General features: G+C 44.6%; 1 long non-coding RNA gene across 1 annotated transcript; it reads right to left on the bottom strand.

The window, feature by feature from the left end:
- Positions 1–10,899: 10,899 nt before the first annotated feature.
- Positions 10,900–12,812, bottom strand: LOC123083012 (uncharacterized). The gene is made up of 3 exons (XR_006439186.1): positions 12,217–12,812; positions 11,235–12,140; positions 10,900–11,102 (listed from the first exon to the last, which is right to left on the bottom strand). It is a non-coding gene; the product is annotated as an uncharacterized lncRNA (long non-coding RNA).
- Positions 12,813–18,331: the final 5,519 nt, after the last annotated feature.

The raw sequence follows: 18,331 nt of genomic DNA, 5'->3' as shown, positions 1-18,331 counted from the left end.
GCGATCTCCTCGCCGCCGTTCCTATTCTCGCACCTTCTTCCAGTGAAGCTCAAGCAGGATAATTACCTGTACTGGCACGCTCATGTGCTTCCTCTTCTGCGCAGCCATTATTTGGAGGTGTTCGTTAATGGCACCCTGTCATGCCCGCCACCACAACATCCGATGTTCCGTGCGTGGATCGCTCAAAACCAAGCCATCCTCTCAACAATCCAGTCTTCCCAGGGTGAGGTTGTTGCTGGGCTGGTCCTCTTTGCTGCATCGTCTCACGAGGTGCGGGACATCGTAGAGTCGAGTTTCTCGTCATAGTATAATGCTCAGTCTATGACTATTCCTGCCAAGCTTGGTGAGACCCGTAAGGACAATGGTACGGTGACCGCCTTCTACAACAAGGTTAGGAAGTTGGCCGACACCCTTGCTTCAATTGGAGAGCCCCTTCGCGACACCGAGTTCACGACCTTCATCCTCGCCGGCCTCGACAGCGACTATGACTCGCTCGCCGAGGTGATCAATGAACGCAAGGAGCCTATTCACCCTCAGGAACTCTACAACAGCCTCCTGTTTACGGAGCAGTGGCTCAACGCGCGCTGCCCTGACATCTCCACCGACTCCTCTGTCAACGTTGTGTATCGCGGCAAAGGAGGCGGCCGTGGTTCCTCTGCAGCTCCCTCGTCCGGGGGGGGGGGGGGGGGGGGGAATTCGGGGTCGCGCCCCCTGCTCAGCAGCAGGCCACGCGTCCTGGCGCCTTGGTGGTCGTCGTTGACGGCCGCGCTTGCGCCAGTTGTACGGCCTGTGGTGCGGCCCATTTATCTCGTGTCCTTGGTAAGTAAATACAGTCAAAGATGGTGTCCTGGTCAACAAGTACATCTCATCTCCAACAATGTTGTTACCCATGAGATGTGTTTGCAACCAACTACCGAAATGTCATGATATGTTAACATGTAATCCAGTCGTCAGACTACTCCGGGTGTTTGGAGCGTGGAATATTCTTATGTTCATTGACATACGGGGTCACCAAGGTAGAATTCTGTAGAACTGTGTACTGTGCTTGAGCCCAAGAATGTCGAGCCCTACATATTATTGAATCCGCTCCTAGCGTGCCTTTTCCACTCAGTGTCCCCTCATACCGCGATTGAGCGACACCGATCGGGTTACGTTCAGGAATAAAGTCAACACAAAACTCAATGACCTCCTCCATTTGATGGCCCATGGAGATGCTTCCTTCGGGTCTAGCACGGTTACGAACATATTTCTATAAGACTCTCATGAACCTCTCAAGGGGGTACATATTGTGTAGAAATAGAGGACCCAGAATGGCCATCTCGTGGACTAGATGAACTAGGACGTGTGTCGCGATATTGAAGAAGGATGGTGGCAACACCAACTCGAAACTGAGAAAGACATTGCACCAAATCATTCTGTTACCTGGTAGGATTTCTGGATCGATTAGCTTCTGAGAGATTGCATTGAGGAATGCACATAACTTAACAATGGCATGAAACCCTTCTCAAGCAGGTGCAAGTGAAAGATTTTCGAGTCAGAGTAATCCTTCGTATTCCCACAAATTGTACGTGGACAAGATATAATATCATTCTGCTTGTTTGCCTAGACCATCATGAGAAAATTATGCAGGCCCTCAATGTAGTCGGAGGTGCGCCGGGCACCGTACATCCACTGTCTGTTCATCTGCGTGCACTATATAATTATGTATATAAAAAACCATTACAGAAAATCATGAATAGAGAAGTGACCAAATTAATACAAGTCCATCATCATATTAAAACCAAAGTACAGTAGTGATCAAATGTTATTACTGAAAACATAAATACATGAAGTTCATACATAGTTCTCATAGAGCAACATACATCTCTCTAGAACATATAATTAAAACATACATTTAAAACAACATACAACTATGTAGAACATTTAAATGCAACAATAAATGTTATCATAATCGCAACTAAGGTAACAATTGATTCAACAACATAATGATACCAAGCATCATTATCAATGGCATATTTTCTAATATGTCTAATCTTCAAGCACATTGCATCCATCTGGATCTTGTGATCATCGACGACATCAGCGACATGCAACTCCAATTTCATCTTCTCCTCTTCAATTCTCTTCAATTGTTCTTTCAAATAATTGTTTTCTTTTTCAACCAAATTTAACCTCTCGAAAAGACGGTCGGTTGGAATTTCCGTTTCACATACCTCCTAGATAAAAACATCTATGTCACGTTGGTCAGCATAATTGATATAAACACTAAATGAAACAAATAGTTATAAAAGATAATATACCACATCCAAATCATAGACCGGACGAGAGCCGACGGGGGCGGATACCAAAACCATGGCACTATATAATAACAAACATTAATAAAAGTTAGAAAAATATAAAAGTAGCTATCTAAATCATACAAGTAAGAGGAGAAATCTTAAGTGTGGCTTGGGTATTTCATCGAACACCTCATGTGCATAGGAGGTGAGATAGAGCACAACACACCTCTCCCTAAAAAACAGAGCACTCCACTGCTCTGCTCGCGGGCAAGGGGTATATGTAGGCATATCATCGGTCCCAGTTGGTGGCTGGAATCGGGACTAAAGGACACCTTTTGGTCCCAGTTCAAGCCATAAACCGTGACCAATGGTGGTGGGCCAGGAGCGAGGCACATAGGTCCCGGTTCGAGCCTCGAACCGAGACCAAAGGTGCCAGATGAACCGGGACCAATGCCTCACGAACCGGGACCTATGCCCCCATGGGTCCTGGTTATGGGCTGAACCGGGACTAATGGGATGGCCCGGCCTGAACCAAAGCCCTGTTTTCTACTAGTGATGTCCTTCACATAGAAAACCTGCGCCACATCATTGGCTAGGACGAATGGTTCGTCTATGTACCCAAGATTGTTGAGATCCACTGTTGTCACGCCATACTGTGGGTCTACCTATATCCCGCCTCCTGACAGATTTACTCATTTGCACCGAAACAAAGGGACCCTAAAATCATGTCCATAATCAAGTTCTCATATGTCCACTATATAACGATAATATGTGTCCTTTTCCCTGTTGGTTGCTGCATCAAAGCGGACACCACTGTTTTGGATGGTGCTCTTTTTATCCTGGCGATCGTGTAAAATATATTCCCATTTATCTCGTACCCTTGGTAAGTAAATACAGTCAAAGATGTTGTTGGCCAACAAGTACAACTAATCTCCAACAATGTTGTTACCCATGAGATGTGTTTGCAACCAACTACCAAAAGTCGTGATGTGTTCACATGTAATCCAGCCGTCAGACTAGTCCGGGTGTTTGGAGCGTAGAATATTCTTACGTTCATTGACATACGGGGTCACTAAGGTAGAATTCTATAGAACTGTGTAGTGTGCTTGAGCCCAAGATGTCTTTCCCTACATAGTATTGAATCCGCTCCTAGCGTGCCTTTTCCACTCAGTGTCCCATTATACCGCGATTGAGCGACACCGATCTGCTTAAGGTCAGGAATAAAGTCAACACAAAACCCAATGACCTCCTCTGTTTGATGGCCATGGAGATGCTTCCTTCGGGTCTAGCATGGTTACGAACATATTTCTTTAAGACTATCATGAAGCTCTCAAGGGGGAACATATTGTGTAGAAATAGAGGACCCAGAATGGCCATCTCGTCGACTAGATGAAATAGGATGTGCGTCACGATATTAAAGAAGGATGGTGGGAACACCAACTCAAAACTGAGAAAGACATTGCACGAAATCATTTTGTAACCTTGGTAGGATTTCTAGATCGATTACCTTCTAAGAGATTGCATTGAGGAATGCACATAGCTTAACAATGGCATGAAACCCTTCTCAACCAGGTGCAAGTGAAGGATTTTCGAGTCAGAGTAATCCTTCGTATTCCCACAAATAGTACATGGACAAGACATAAAATCATTCTCCTTGTTTGCCTCAGCCACCTTGACAAAATTATGCAGGCCTTGTAGTCGGGGGTGCGTAGGTCATCGTACATCCACTGCCGGTTCATCTGCGTGCACTATATAATTAAGTATATAAAAAATCATTACAGAACATCATGAATAGAGCAGTGACCAAATTAATACAAGTTCAACATCACAATAAAACCAAAGTACAATAGTGATCAAATGTTATTACTGAAAACATAAATGCATGAAGTTCATACATAGTTCTCATAGAACAACATACAACTCTTTAGAACATCTAATTAAAACATACATTTAGGATAACATACAACTTTGTAAAACATTTAAATGCAACAACAAATGTGATCATAATCGCAACTAAGGTAACAATTTATCCAACAACATAATGATACCAAGCCTCATTATCAATGGCATATTTTCTAACATTTGTAATCTTCAACACATTGCATCCATCTGGATCTTGTGATCATCAAAGACATCAGCAACATGCAACTCCAATTTTATCTTATCCTCTTCAATTATCTTCAATTAGTCTTTCAAATAATTGTTTTTGTTTTTCAACCAAATTTAACCTCTCGACAAGAGGGTCGGTTGAAATTTCCGGTTAACATACCTCCTAGATAAAAACATCTATGTCACATTGGTCGGCATAATTGTCAAAAACACTAAATGAAATAAATAGTTATAAAAGATAATATACCACATCCAAATCATAGACTGGACGAGAGCCGACGGGGGCGGATACCAAAACCATGGTACTATATAATAACAAACATTAATAAAAGTTAGAAAATTATACAAGTAGCTATCTAAATCATACAAGTAAGAGGAGAAAGATTAAGTGTGGCTCAAGCATTTCATCGAACACCTCATGTGCATAGGAGGTGAGCTAGAGCACAACACACCTCTCCCTAACAGAGCACTCCACTGATCTGCTCGCATGCAAGGGGTATATATAGGCATATCATTGGTCCTGGTTCGTGGTTGGAACCGGGACTAAAGGACACATTTTGGTCCCTGTTCAAGCCACAAACCGTGATCAATCATTACTAGGGAAAACCTTATACAGAGAACTTTAGCAGTAGCGAGGGTCAAAAAAGCATGTTGGTGCTAAGTAGCAGTAGCGCACCTGAGAAAACCGCGCTGCAGATAAAGTTCTAGCTGTAGCGCGTCTTGCTCTAAACACGTTACTACTAAAATTCCCACGGCTTAGCTGATAGGCTACATATAGTAGTAGCGACCTATAACGAACTGCGCTACCGCTACTTTATTTGTAGCAGTTTTAATCTAAACTCGCTACTGCTAAAGGATATAAAATTAAATGGAAAGAAAACAGAAAGGTGATTGAAAATGAAAGAAATAGAATAAGGTGAAAAGAAAAAAAAATAAAATGTGAAGAAAACTAAATGAAAAAGGGGAAAAGAGAAAGGAGTAGCAGTAGCATGTATCCCAGAACGCAATGTAGCTAACGTAGCAGTAGTGCTCTTCCTGGAACACGCTACTGCTACTTCTGACTTAATCACGAGGTTCGTCCTTCCCCATGGGCACTTCCCCCAAATCCAACTCTCCACACCCGTCGACGCCGTCGCCCGTCGGCCGCCGCACGCTCTCCGCATACCCTCTATGCCGCCCCGAACCCATATTCAACGCCGCCCCGCCGCCGACCTCAACGCCGCCCTGGACGCCGCCCCCGACCCCGACCTCGACGCCGCCATCCGCCGCGCGCCCGATCCCTGACCCTGACCTCGACGACGCCCTGCCCCTCCCTCGTCGCAGGCACCCAAGGTGAGCACGCCTGCTCCTCCCTCTCCCTACCTCTTCCTAGGGTTTCTTTATATTTTAGTTGGATCAAATTAGTTAGGGTTCATGTAAGAGTGGAAACAAATCGGATGCGGATGCGGCTCAAATGAGTTAGGGTTCATCTAAGGGTGAAAACGAATCAATTTTCTAAGATGAATAGTAAAACGAGTAAAATTTGACCACTTATTTCCATTTGTAGTTGAATAATTGGAATATCCGCTACCACTTTCCACCCCTATAGGTTCATCAAATTAGATGGTAATTAGGACAGTAGTTCCTAGGTACTAATTAGTTAGTAAGAACTAGGTACTAATTAGGTACTAGAATATTTTTATTTATAGAAAGTTTATTTTTAGTAAGAACTAGTTGAATTAATAGAACTAGTTAGTAAGAAGTTGTTGCTATTTTTTAGTTAAAGCAATTTTTCCCGCCTCGACATGGACGATGCCTATCCAGCATCCTCGTGTCGAGTTGGCGGAGGACGACACCTGCTTGACCAGATGGGCCATGTCCGGGACTGGGCTCTGCCGGGGTGGTACTGGGAGGCGCTACCTACCGGGGGGCGCAGGTTGGTGAGGAGCCAGCCTGTCGTTGACCCGAACCTTCTGTGGTGGCGGTCGCGTTGGCTAGTGACGGTCCAGAGGCTCGAGGACTCTGCGGAGGTGGTGCGTCACCGTGTCAGTGAGGAGGACGCGCACGTCCATCGCTACTTGTTTGTGTTGGAGCACATGTTCTCCAATACCTGACAGGTTCTCCAGCGATCTCACTGGAGGTATGATCCCGTGATGGTTCCTTCTCTGTGGGTGTCCACCGCCCGCGCCGACCCGTCGTGTGCTTGGGTTCTAGTTGTATTAGTAATGTTATATGTATGACATTATTCGTGATGTATTAGTGATAATATTCGACGATGTACGGACGCATGAGATGATTTACTTTTGCTTATTGAATGCATGCTAATTTGAGTCCTATAAGATATTTTGAAATGTATATCTTGTGTTACTCAATATCCAAGTGGCCGGTCATGTTTGCAGGTTACACCTCCGAGTGTCCTATGTTTTGCCGGAGTGTTGATTCATTTTCGTTCCGGCAAATTTCAGGCGCTCGATATGTCCTATTTTAGCAAAGGTCATGCCGGATTTTTCCGTGAATTTTGGCATGACTTGTGCCAGAATATGTAGGAAATATCGAGTGCCCGGATTTATGTGTTGAGTATCCTGGTAGTTGTCTTCAATCGATTTTCAGTTAATGTTTTAACTATGAAGATAGGAAATGTCTGACGATGAAAAGGATTTCAGTATTTGCAAATACTGCGAAGACGAGCGTGGCCTGTGCGACGGTATCTTCCTAGGTGATGATAGGCGCTTCAGCATCAAGCTGGATGAGAACTTCGAAGTGGATACAGTAAGTCACAACGACAAGTCTTTTTTCATAATTAAGCATGACATTTGCTTCATTAGCTTCAACTTATAATTTAAGCATGACATTAAGCATGACAAGTCCTTTTTTTACTATTCTACTAGCGTATCCCCTGCCATGCAAGAGTTTTTGTATTGGATAAGATAGGTTTCAGTCATACTATGGAGGAAAAGAAATTTTACTTGAAGACCGAGCATGGTTATATTTTCAACGTAAAATTATACAATTCAGACGACTACACCTATTTTGGATGCAAAACATGGCGAGCACTATGCAAGACTTATGCATTTGAGCCTGATATGGTTATCACATTTGATATTCGTCCGGAAAATGATATTGAAGGTAATACCGACATCTGGGTCGATGTGCAGACGCCTCCAGTTATACTATTATGTAAGTTTCTCAACCATATTTATGTCTTTAATATTGTTTATTCAAAAATAGTTGACAACTAATTTGTACTATCATCTTATTTCGGTGCAAGCAAACATGTCCAGCGCTTGATAGACAGGACCGTATACTGTGCCGTGGCTGAACTCAACTGCGAGGAGCTCGGTCATTATGTTTCATGGCTTGCGGATCTTGATACTGTCAAGACAAATTTTCTTCCTGCATTTAGAAATGTTAGTACTGAAAACGTGCGACCAATGGTGTTCGTAATAAACTACGGTCACATCTATTTAGGAAGGATGATAAGATTTTTACTATTTGTCCTCAGTGCATCTTTTCCATACATTATTTTTGAAGCTAAACTTCATTGCTAAGTATGTTACCATATGATGTTCTTCAACAGGGACTCCCGATGAATGTTGTGCCTTATGGGATCGAGACTAAAGGTACCATGAGTATTATCAGCTTACGGCCAAGATATCCTACAGATTATTTTAGTGCATTCAAGATTAGCGACGGATGCTTAATAGTGAAAGACTGGACCAAATATGTGATGGGGGAGCGCAGAGAAGTACTAGGGGGCAGCAAACAGATGCGCTACCCACGATTAGGAGACAGGTTCATATGCATGCTCCAACTTGATCAAGGAGGAGAGCTATACATGCTTTATGTTATTTTAGCTCGAAATGAGTTTGAGGATGATGATGTACTACACTATTACTATGATGATAAAATAGCTAGTGTTGGTGGTAATGACTATGATGATTATTATTAGCTAGTGTTAGTGGTGATTAAATAAATATTGTTGATGGTAATGACTATGATGATGATTAAATAGCTTGTGCTGGCGGATTAGATTCAAGTGGAGGCAACATGTGGTGCACATCGAAAGTACTACTAGTCCAAACTAGATCAAGTTTGGATTAGTAGTATACTTTTGACATGCACCACATATTGCCTCCACTTGAACCTAATCCACCTTCATTTGACACACTGTTATGGACATAACGATGTAAACCTCATAACTGGTATTGTACCAATATTTGTACAATGGCGCATAAATACACTAAGAATAAAAAAATAAAAAAAGAATACTAGTAGCGATGGAGAGAAAACACACTGCCAGTAGTTACATTAGCAGTAGCGTGGGATTGAACAAACGCTACAGCTATTTGTCCTAGCAGTAGCGCGTGCGGGCACGCGTTACTGCTAAGCAATAGCTATAGAGCCTTATTAGTAGCGCGCCTACCCGCGCTATTAGTGAGCATAAAACCAGCGCTAATGCTAGGGTTTTCCCTAGTAGTGAATGGTGGTGGGCCAGGAGCGAGGCACATTGGTCCCGGTTCGAGCCTCGAACCGGGACCAAAGGTGCCAGATGAACCGGGACCAATGCCCCATGATGGCCCGGCTGGCCCCCTGGCCTCATGAACCAGGACCTATGCCCCCATGGGTCCCGGTTCTGGGCTAAACCGGGACTAATGGCTGGCCCGGCCTGAATCAAAGCCCTGCTTTGTACTAGTGATGTCCTTCACATAGAAAACCTGCGCCACATCATTGGCTAGGACGAATGGTTCGTCTGTGTACCATAGATTGTTGAGATCCATTGTTGTCACCCCATGCTGTGGGTCTACCTATGACAGATTTACCCATTTGCACCGAAATAAAGGGACCCTAAAATCATGTCCATAGTCTAGTTCCCATATGTCCACTATGTAACCATAACATGTGTTCTTTCCCCTATTGGTTGCTGCATCAAAACGGACACCACTGTTTTGGTTGGTTCTCTTTTTATCTTGGGCGATCGTGTAAAATGTATTTCCATTTATCTTGTACCCTTGGTAAGCAAATACAGTCGAAGATGGTGTCCTGGCCAATAAGTACAGCTCATCTCCAACAATGTTTTTACCCAAGAGATGTGTTTGCAAGCAACTACCAAAAGTCGTGATGTGTTCACATGTAATCCAGTCGTGAGACTACTCCGGGTGTTTGGAGCGTAGAATATTCTTATGTTCATTGACATACGGGGTCGCCAAGGTAGAATTCTGTCGAACTGTGTACTATGCTTTAGACCAAGAATGCCCGTCCCTACATATTATTGAATCCACTCCTAGCGTGCGTTTTCCACTCAGTGTCCCCTCATACCGTGATTGAGCAACACCAATCGGATTAAGGTCAGGAATAAAGTCAACACAAAACCAATCACCTGCTCTGTTTGATGGCCCATGGAGATGCTTCCTTCGGGTCTAGCACGGTTACGAACATATTTCTTTAAGACTCTCATGAACCTCTCAAGAGGGAACATATTGTGTAGAAATACAGAACCCAGAATGCCCATCTCGTCGACTAGACGAACTAGGATGTGCGTCATGATATTAAAGAAGGATGGTGGGAACACCAACTCGAAACTGAGAAAGACATTGCACCTAATCATTCTGTGACCTTGGTAGGATTTCTGGATCGATTACCTTCTGAGAGATTGCATTGAGGAATGCACATAGCTTAACAATGGCATGAAACCCTTCTCAAGCAGGTGCAAGTGAATGATTTTTGAGTCAGAGTAATCCTTCGTTTTTCCAAAAGTAGTACATGGACAAGACATAAAACCATTCTACTTGTTTGCCTCAACCACCTTGAAAAAATTATGGAGGCCCTCAATGTAGTCGGGGGTGCGTCGGTCACCGTACATCCACTGCCGGTTCATCTGCATGCACTATATAATTAAGTATATCAAAAACCATTACAGAACATCATGAATAGAGAAGTGATCAAATTAATACAAGTTCAACATCACATTACAAGAAAAGTACAGTAATGATCAAATGTTATTACTGAAAACATAAATACATGAAGTTGATACATAGTTCTCATAGAACAACATACAACTCTATAGAACATCTAATTAAAACATACATTTAAAATATCATACAACTATGTAAAACATTTAAGTGCAACAACAAATGTGTCCATAATCACAACTAAGATAACAATTGATCCAACAGCTTAATGATACCAAGCCTCATTATCAATGGCATATTTTTTTAATATTTCTAATCTTCAAGCACATTGCATCCATCCGGATCTTGTGATCATCGACGATGTCAGCAACATGCAACACCAATTTCATCTTCTCCTCTTCAATTCTCTTCAATTTTTCTTTCAAATAATTGTTTTCTTTTTCAACCAAATTTAACCACTCGACAAGAGGGTCGGTTGGAATTTCCGGTTCACATACCTCCTAGATAAAAACATCTATGTCATGTTGGTCGACATAATTGTCATCAACACTAAATGAAACAAATAGTTATAAAAGATAATATACCACATACAAATCATAGAGCGGATGAGAGCTGACCGGGGCGGATACCAAAACCATGGCACTATATAATAACAAACATTAATAACAGTTAGAAAATTATACAAGTAGCTTTGTAAATCATAAGTAAGAATTGTTTCCTTTTAAAACGAAGATAAGAACAAGAGGCTCACCATGGTGGTGCCGGCGACGAGATCGGTGCAGACGATCGATGGCGGTGAGGACAGGGACGGGGACGGGATGACACCCTACACATGTGCAGACTCTAAGAACTTAATTTGAGCTCAAAGTGTGCATCTAAAATACACAACCACTCTACTTCTAGAGCACTTGAAATGAGCCAACCTAGCAGTGAGAGATTAAATGATGAAGTTGCTAACCTTTTAGAACACTTTTGTATTTGGTGCACCGCCAAACCTAGACAAATCTTGGGGAAAATGTAGCTTGAAGGTCAAGTTTGAAGAGGAGAAAGCTTAAGTGTGGCTCAGGCATTTGATCGAACACCTCATGTGAACAGGAGGTGAGAGTAGAGCAGCACACACCTCCCACACGCCGAACAGCCAAAAAATAGAGGAGTGAGCAGGCAGGGCCGAGCATATATATAGGCATCTCTTTACCCCCGTTTGGTGGCTAGAACCGGGACAGAAGACTGACCTTTGTTCCCGGTTCCAGCCACCAACCGGGACTAAAAAGGCTGCGCCAGGAGCGAGGCCCTTTAGTCCTGGTTCGTGTCTGGAACCATGACTAAAGAGGTCAGACGAACCGAGACTGGTGCCTGCCGAGGCTCAGCCGACGCCCTGGCCGCTCGAACCGGGACTAATGCACCCGTTAGTCCCGGTTTGTAACTCGATCGGGACTAATGCTCTGATCTGGCTAAGACCAAAGCCCTGTTTTCTACTAGTGGAAGTTGCACGATGCATGGCTCTAAATAGAACATCTGTTACAGCAGCTCGAATGGAAGCATACAACAATTAAAAATGAAGCCAACTAATATTGTGGGTAATAAGGGTATGGATGATTGTGTCACTAGCGTACAAATGGATACAAAAGAAAAATAACCTATGGAAGCAAAATGCATAGAGTTCAAACTGTAATGTAGTTTAGATGCTAAATAACAAAGTAGCACAAACATGGTACTTTGGGAACAGAACTATTCTTCCATGAAAGCATGGAAGTTTGAAATAATTACCACCATTGATCGGGATGCAAAGTTTGAGATTTGTGTACCAAATTAACTACTTTTCGCAGATGATATGGTGTACACAACGGAGAAAGCATATTGACACCTGTGAAAATTCACCGAATCAAGATCTCAACATAAGTAACACAAATCAACTCAAGTGCTTCAGATTTAAGTTGTACCAGGGTGATTCATCGGGCTGTTCCAGGCTGGCAGGCTTCTTTGTGAAACTGAACTGATTTACCAGCGTGATGGGGAGGAGGGTAGCAGGGCATAGTCCTAATGGTGAAGCAAGACGGCGAGAGGGATGCGAGGTTATCGGAGAGAGCAACATTGGAGGCGGAGTAGCAGAAGAGGGGCGGGTCACTGCACTGCCTACCTGAAGTAGTTGTAGACGGCGCAGAGTTTTGGGGTGCAGTGGGGTGGTGGCGGAAGTAGCCATCACGGAGAGGGAAATCGGCGAGCTCGGCTGAGCTCGCCCCCAGGATCCGAGATGGGTCGGGCAAGCGAGTTAACTCGCATGCGACTACCTAATGAGGTGTTTGAGACGGGGCAGGCGAGATTTCCTCGATCAGGTTACTTGGGCAGTATGCTTAGAGCATATCCAACAGGCGCGCTGTGTTAGCCGCGCGCTGGAAAAACCGCTTTTTTGTGTGCGGGGAGCCGAAATGGGCGCTCCAGCATCCGCGCGATAATCACACGCGCAGTAATCTTGGTTCAGCGCGTGGAGGAAAACGGCATCATGCGTAGTGTATTTGTTGCGCCCGCTCCCGCGAGCTGGACATCGATGATTCGCGCGCGACTTCAACAATCGCCAGATTTGAGACCTCCAGGCGCTGGCGCCGTCACTCGCACCTTCCACATTCGCTTCGGCGACCCATCGGCGCTTCCCCCGCCTATCCCCGCGCGCCGCTGCTGCTTCCTCCACCTTCTCTCCTCGCCACCACCCCTCGAGCACACTATTCCTCCAATGAACAACGCCCAGCGGCCGTTTGCAGCTCGGCGCCCACAAGGTGTTTGACAAAACACTTGCAAGGTATGTATTGCTTCAACTTTATATTTTGTAGATGAATTTGGTACATGTTGTTTGTATTTTTAAACTAGTTTAAATTCAATATTACAGATGAGTTCGTCCTACGATTCTTTCGACAAAGAATTTGAAATTTAAGAGGAGGAGGACCTCGCAATGATCCTAGCTATGCACGTCAATAAAAAGACGAAGCATAGTGGTTCAATTATCGGTCAAAAGATTCTTTGATACATCATGAACGCTTATGTGATCATGCATAACATGGTCATCGAGAATGAGCGTGGCCAAAATTTAGACTGTTCGCGGTATGAGTTGTTGGGACGTCCTGTGCGAGTGCGGAAGAGGGCTGCAAGGGTGGCCAGATTTATTGCCTCCTATCATGCCATTCGACGTGTCGAAACGCATGATGATCTTGAAAAGGATCTAATCGAGGAGTGGTGGTCATGAAATGGGTGACAAAACTAGTTTGATGTTTTATTGTTGAACTATTTTTTGTATTGGAAGATAAACTATTTGTTTGAGTTGTAATAATAATTGAATTCTTTTGTTGATTTATTTTTTATTTGTTTGATCTTCTTTGTTCTATGTTGAGTAAGAAAAGTTGTTTGTGCTGGTCGTACACAACGGAGATACGGCCAGAGCATAAGGTTGGCGGACCACCATTTAGCAGTCCAACACCAGCAAACGTCAGGCTCGCAAAAATATTTGCGATCTGCCACTGACGTGCAAGATCAGCATGACATAGAGAGCTCGTGTAGAGTCAGACGTGGGTGGGCACATGATTTCTCCACCTTGCACCAACGACTGGTGGCTTTCAGAACATGTACACCAGAGGAAAAAAATCAAATGCTTATTCTTTTTCTATGAAAAACAACATTAGATGGGGGCTGGTACGCACTAGAGGGAGATGCAACGATAGCCAGATCTGTTTTGTTTTGTTTTCATTGGAACATGGATCGGAGATGTTGTCTGTTTTTTTAAATGGCTGGACGTGAGTGTTGAGGAATCCTTTTTCACCGTTTTCACTATACTTGATAGATGTCTTGTTTTTTTTCCAAAGAACTTGGACGTGGGTGTTAATGACTCTTTGTTCTGTACGTATAACCAGATGTACTTTCTATTTGGATTGAAACATGGATGTGGGTGTGTGTTTTATTGAATGGCTGAACACAAATGATGATAATCCTTTATAAGTACGTGATAGTCCAGTAATTTTTTTTGGTACGTGATGAATGTCATCTTCTTGGACTCTCGTATCGAAAAAATAATGCTCCACGATTCCTTATCTTCAAGGACTCCAGTATATATATATTTTTTAGAAGTTCCATTATTCCTTTGTTGATCCTATCCATACAATTTATATCCTAAGGTTAATTTTATGTTCTTTTGAGGATTAACATGGAGGCTTCATTGGTGCTTCTAATTAGTAAAGATATAAGATATAAGATTTTTGGGTAAGCTAGCTCACATCTACTTATGAAGTGATGGCTGTCACTATACGTTTATGGGTACACTTACATTCAGTACACTACCCGAAACACTCTCTTTACTAACTGTCAGAATCTTTGCCGAGTTTATTTTGTCGAACACGCAGTAAATCCTATATCCCAAATGAAATGACTAAGAAAACACTTAGTAAATACAAAACACTTGGTATAGCCAATGCTATACCGAGTGTCGAACCAATGACACTCCGTAACGTCTGAGACATTTGGCAAACAGCACGTGAAGGTGTCCCTCATTTCCGCGGTTGACAGCAGGGTGATGTCGCATCCATCTTTGCTGACTGTTTCCCTGCAGACACTCCGTTGAATAAGTTAGCAATTATCATTGTTCATCTCAAAATAAATAAATATGAGAATTCTTTTTTTGTGGACATGTAGTTAAAATGTTTTAGTAATTGTCGTAGGGATTTCACCGGAATAGGCATTAGTTCTATGAAGGATGGTGGAGTACCCGCCTCCTGAGGCTCTTAGATGGCGAGAGTGCCCTCCCAGTTGTTCGTTTCTAGGTGGGGCATGCCACGGGGATTTCTCGGGGGCTCTCTGTGCCGTCCGATCTGCCTAGACAGGTGGACCACCGGCACGCTAGGGGCCACCGTCACACGGCGGTTTTGGCGCACAAGCGAGCCCCAGCATGTTGTCCCGTACACAAATGTCTAGGCAAACCTGCTTGTCGGCGGCGGCAGCCATCCTTCGGGGTGTGTTGATCACGCGAGCCGGCAGGAGGCGTGCGTACGGCTCGGCGAGGAGGCCTCTCGTGGCTGGCTTTTTGGGGCCATCCATGGCGGCCGAACTGCCCAGATAGCGTGCTCTTGGGTGACCTGCCTTGGGGGTCCATGACGGGTGGACCACGAGGGCTTTGGGATGTGCCCGTGTGTGAGGGCTCGTGTGCTCGCCCGCACGCGGTGGAACGCCTGGACCCGTCTATCGGCATCTTTGGCCCCCGATGTGTTACATCGGTCGCACTAGCCAAGCAGACGCATGCGACGGGCTTTTTAAGTCGCGCGAGCCGTGCAGGCGTGTGTCCCCATGCATGGCTGTGCCTGCATACACCAGCCAGGGCGGGGTGTTAGCCACACACCGTACTTGCCACCTCGCGCATTTGGGAGATGCCTTCCCGGGCTCTCTGCGCACCCGAACAATCGGTTCCTCGACCCGGCATTATTTTTACACTGAGTATAGTCGGATGAATGGTTGGATGGGACGTGCAACGTCGGTTGTCTGTCTTGGGACTTCCATAAAAGCGCGCCGTGTGCTTTTGCCATCGTCTGCCATATCCTTTTCTTCTGGCCCAAGCACAATGGCTTCCTCTCACTCCTCTCAACTGAAAGGATTTCCGTGAGCTTCTTTGTCGATCCGGCTGTGGGGCTCTGCATTTGGTGTATTTGCGCGCATCACTTGTGTTTACTTAAGGGCATGCAAAATTTCGTGTTTTGACCCTTTTTTGAAAGTTAATCGAGATCTGACCCTACTTTATAAAAATTTCGGGATCTGACCCTTTTTCCTTCGTCGTCGTCTCTGGCTGTAGGCTAAGACAGGCTACCGCCACAGTCAATGATGATAGCAATTGGTCAACACTAAAGCGGCGTTTGCTAGGTACAGAGGCCTACCACCATAGATGACGGCGGTAGCCCAAGCTGCCTTACCGCCAGACTTGGTGGCGGTAGCCTCCAAGCCACTATTCCAGCCAATCTTTTATTTTATTTCTGGTTGTGCTTGCATGCAAGTGTGGCTGCATCGATTTGGGTCATAATCTCTCTGCCACTCTGTAAGCACTCTAGTGATTTGCAGCGCCCGCTGGACCGTGGCATACTTAGTAGGAATATATCTCACCTTGGCATATTAGCACATATTGCATGATATCTTCTTTAGCGTAGCACGTCTGAGAACTGAAGGCATATACGCATGAATCATTCTTTAACAACTTCTATGTGGTTTATACAGGTCTTTCATAATTTGCTGAAAATAAACAAGTGTGTCGTATATTCGTTTGGAAAAAGTATAATATAACTTATTATTGATAATAGAAATCACCAGAAATTTGTTTCTAAGTGAAAAATATTTATTTATGTTTACTTATTTATTTCTTAGTGAAAAATATATTTTCGAACGAAAATAAGCAGGAGACTTGCGGATAAACGTGGAAGCCGGGAATCGGATGTGTGGCAGACGTGCGCGATGACTCTGGCAGAACCATCCGAGGAAACACTGATGAGCCCGTTAAGGATGGCAACTTTATCCATGGACATGGATACCCATGGATATCCGACCCGTATGGATAGGGTTTGGATATGCTTTTACGCCCATGGGCAGCGCCCAAACCCGACCCGATTACTCATGGATAGGGTATGGACATAATCTTGTACCCATGGATATACCCAAACCCGACCCGATAGTCTGACTTAATGGGTAATATTCTACTATCCCTACCCCACATTCACATGTATGGATATCCATCGGGTTTGGACATGGAAACAATTTTTCGCCCATGGGTTTTTTCATGGGCGGGCAAAGACTGTTTTCATGGATGTGGATATGGATTTGATATTGTTCAACCCGATCCAAACCCGACCCATTGCCATCCTTAGAGCCCGTTGACCGTGGCCACGGGGCGCTGACGAGCCCGTGATGGCCAGGGTTCAACCCTAGGTAGATCAGGGCCTTCCTCGTTGCCGTGGCGACTCGGGCATTGGTTTTCTCCTGCTATGCGGTGGCGAAGAGTGCAGCGATGGCCGATGCTTCGTCCCTTGCGTCCTGCGCGTGCCTCCGGTCCTACCTCTTTGTCGACTGCACGACCTGCTCCTCGGGCGTCAACTTTTTCTTCTTGGGCGGCCACAGTCTTGCGGGGCGCGTGGGGCTCGCCTTTCGCAGAGGCGACGGAGGTGATGAGATCGGACGAGGCGAGGGAGGAGAGGCCGGCGAAGGCATCGAGGGTCAGCGCGTCATCGTCCATGGCCAAGAGCACGACCGGGCGGGAGGGTTTTGCGAAAGTGGAGGAAAATGATGGTCGTTGTGCCACCAACTGGCGGGCGAGGGGGAATCTGTTTATTGTCCGCGCCGACGCAAATGAGACTCAAATTTGGGCCAAGAATGGGTCGGCAAGTGGACGAAAAAGCGGACATGCGGCAGTTTGGGTTGGCGCGTTGTGCCAATTTTTCTGACCGCGGTGACCTAAACAGACACGCGCCGACGAAATGGGTCGGCGTGTTGGAGTTGCTCTTAGCAATTGTGATTGTACCATGCATGTTTATGGAAAATTATTGGCGTGTACTGTAATTCACAAGACCGTGGGTCCCATTTCTCGTCCGCACTATGCTAGATAGCATATTAAAGTTCCCAAATATAAGTCTTTCTAGAGATTTCAACAAGTGGCTACATATGGAGCAAAATGAATTAATCTACATTCTAAAATATATTTACGTACATCCGTATGTTGTAGTCCATTTGAAATACATAAAAATACTTATATTTAAGAACAGAGGGAGTAGTATGCATATGCATTTGTATTGAAGATAGCACGGATGCATGCTTGTATGCATGTACTGCCAATAAACAAAGAGCAGCATGCATGTTGTATCAACCACAACAGGAGTGATTAAACGATGGCATGGAGGCTACCGCCATACAAGTCTGGCGGGAGGGTAGCTAAGGCTACCGCGGTCAGCTATGGCGGTAGGCCTCTGTACTTAGCAGACGTCGTTAGCCTACCGTTACAAGCCTTGACGGTAAAAAAAAAGTCAGATCTCAAAAATTGTACAAAGTAGG

This window comes from Triticum aestivum, chromosome 4A (genome assembly GCF_018294505.1).
Source record: "Triticum aestivum cultivar Chinese Spring chromosome 4A, IWGSC CS RefSeq v2.1, whole genome shotgun sequence".
NCBI lineage: Eukaryota > Viridiplantae > Streptophyta > Magnoliopsida > Poales > Poaceae > Triticum > Triticum aestivum.
The sequence above is the reverse complement of the archived record's forward strand: the minus strand, read 5'-3'. Positions and strand labels throughout refer to the sequence as shown.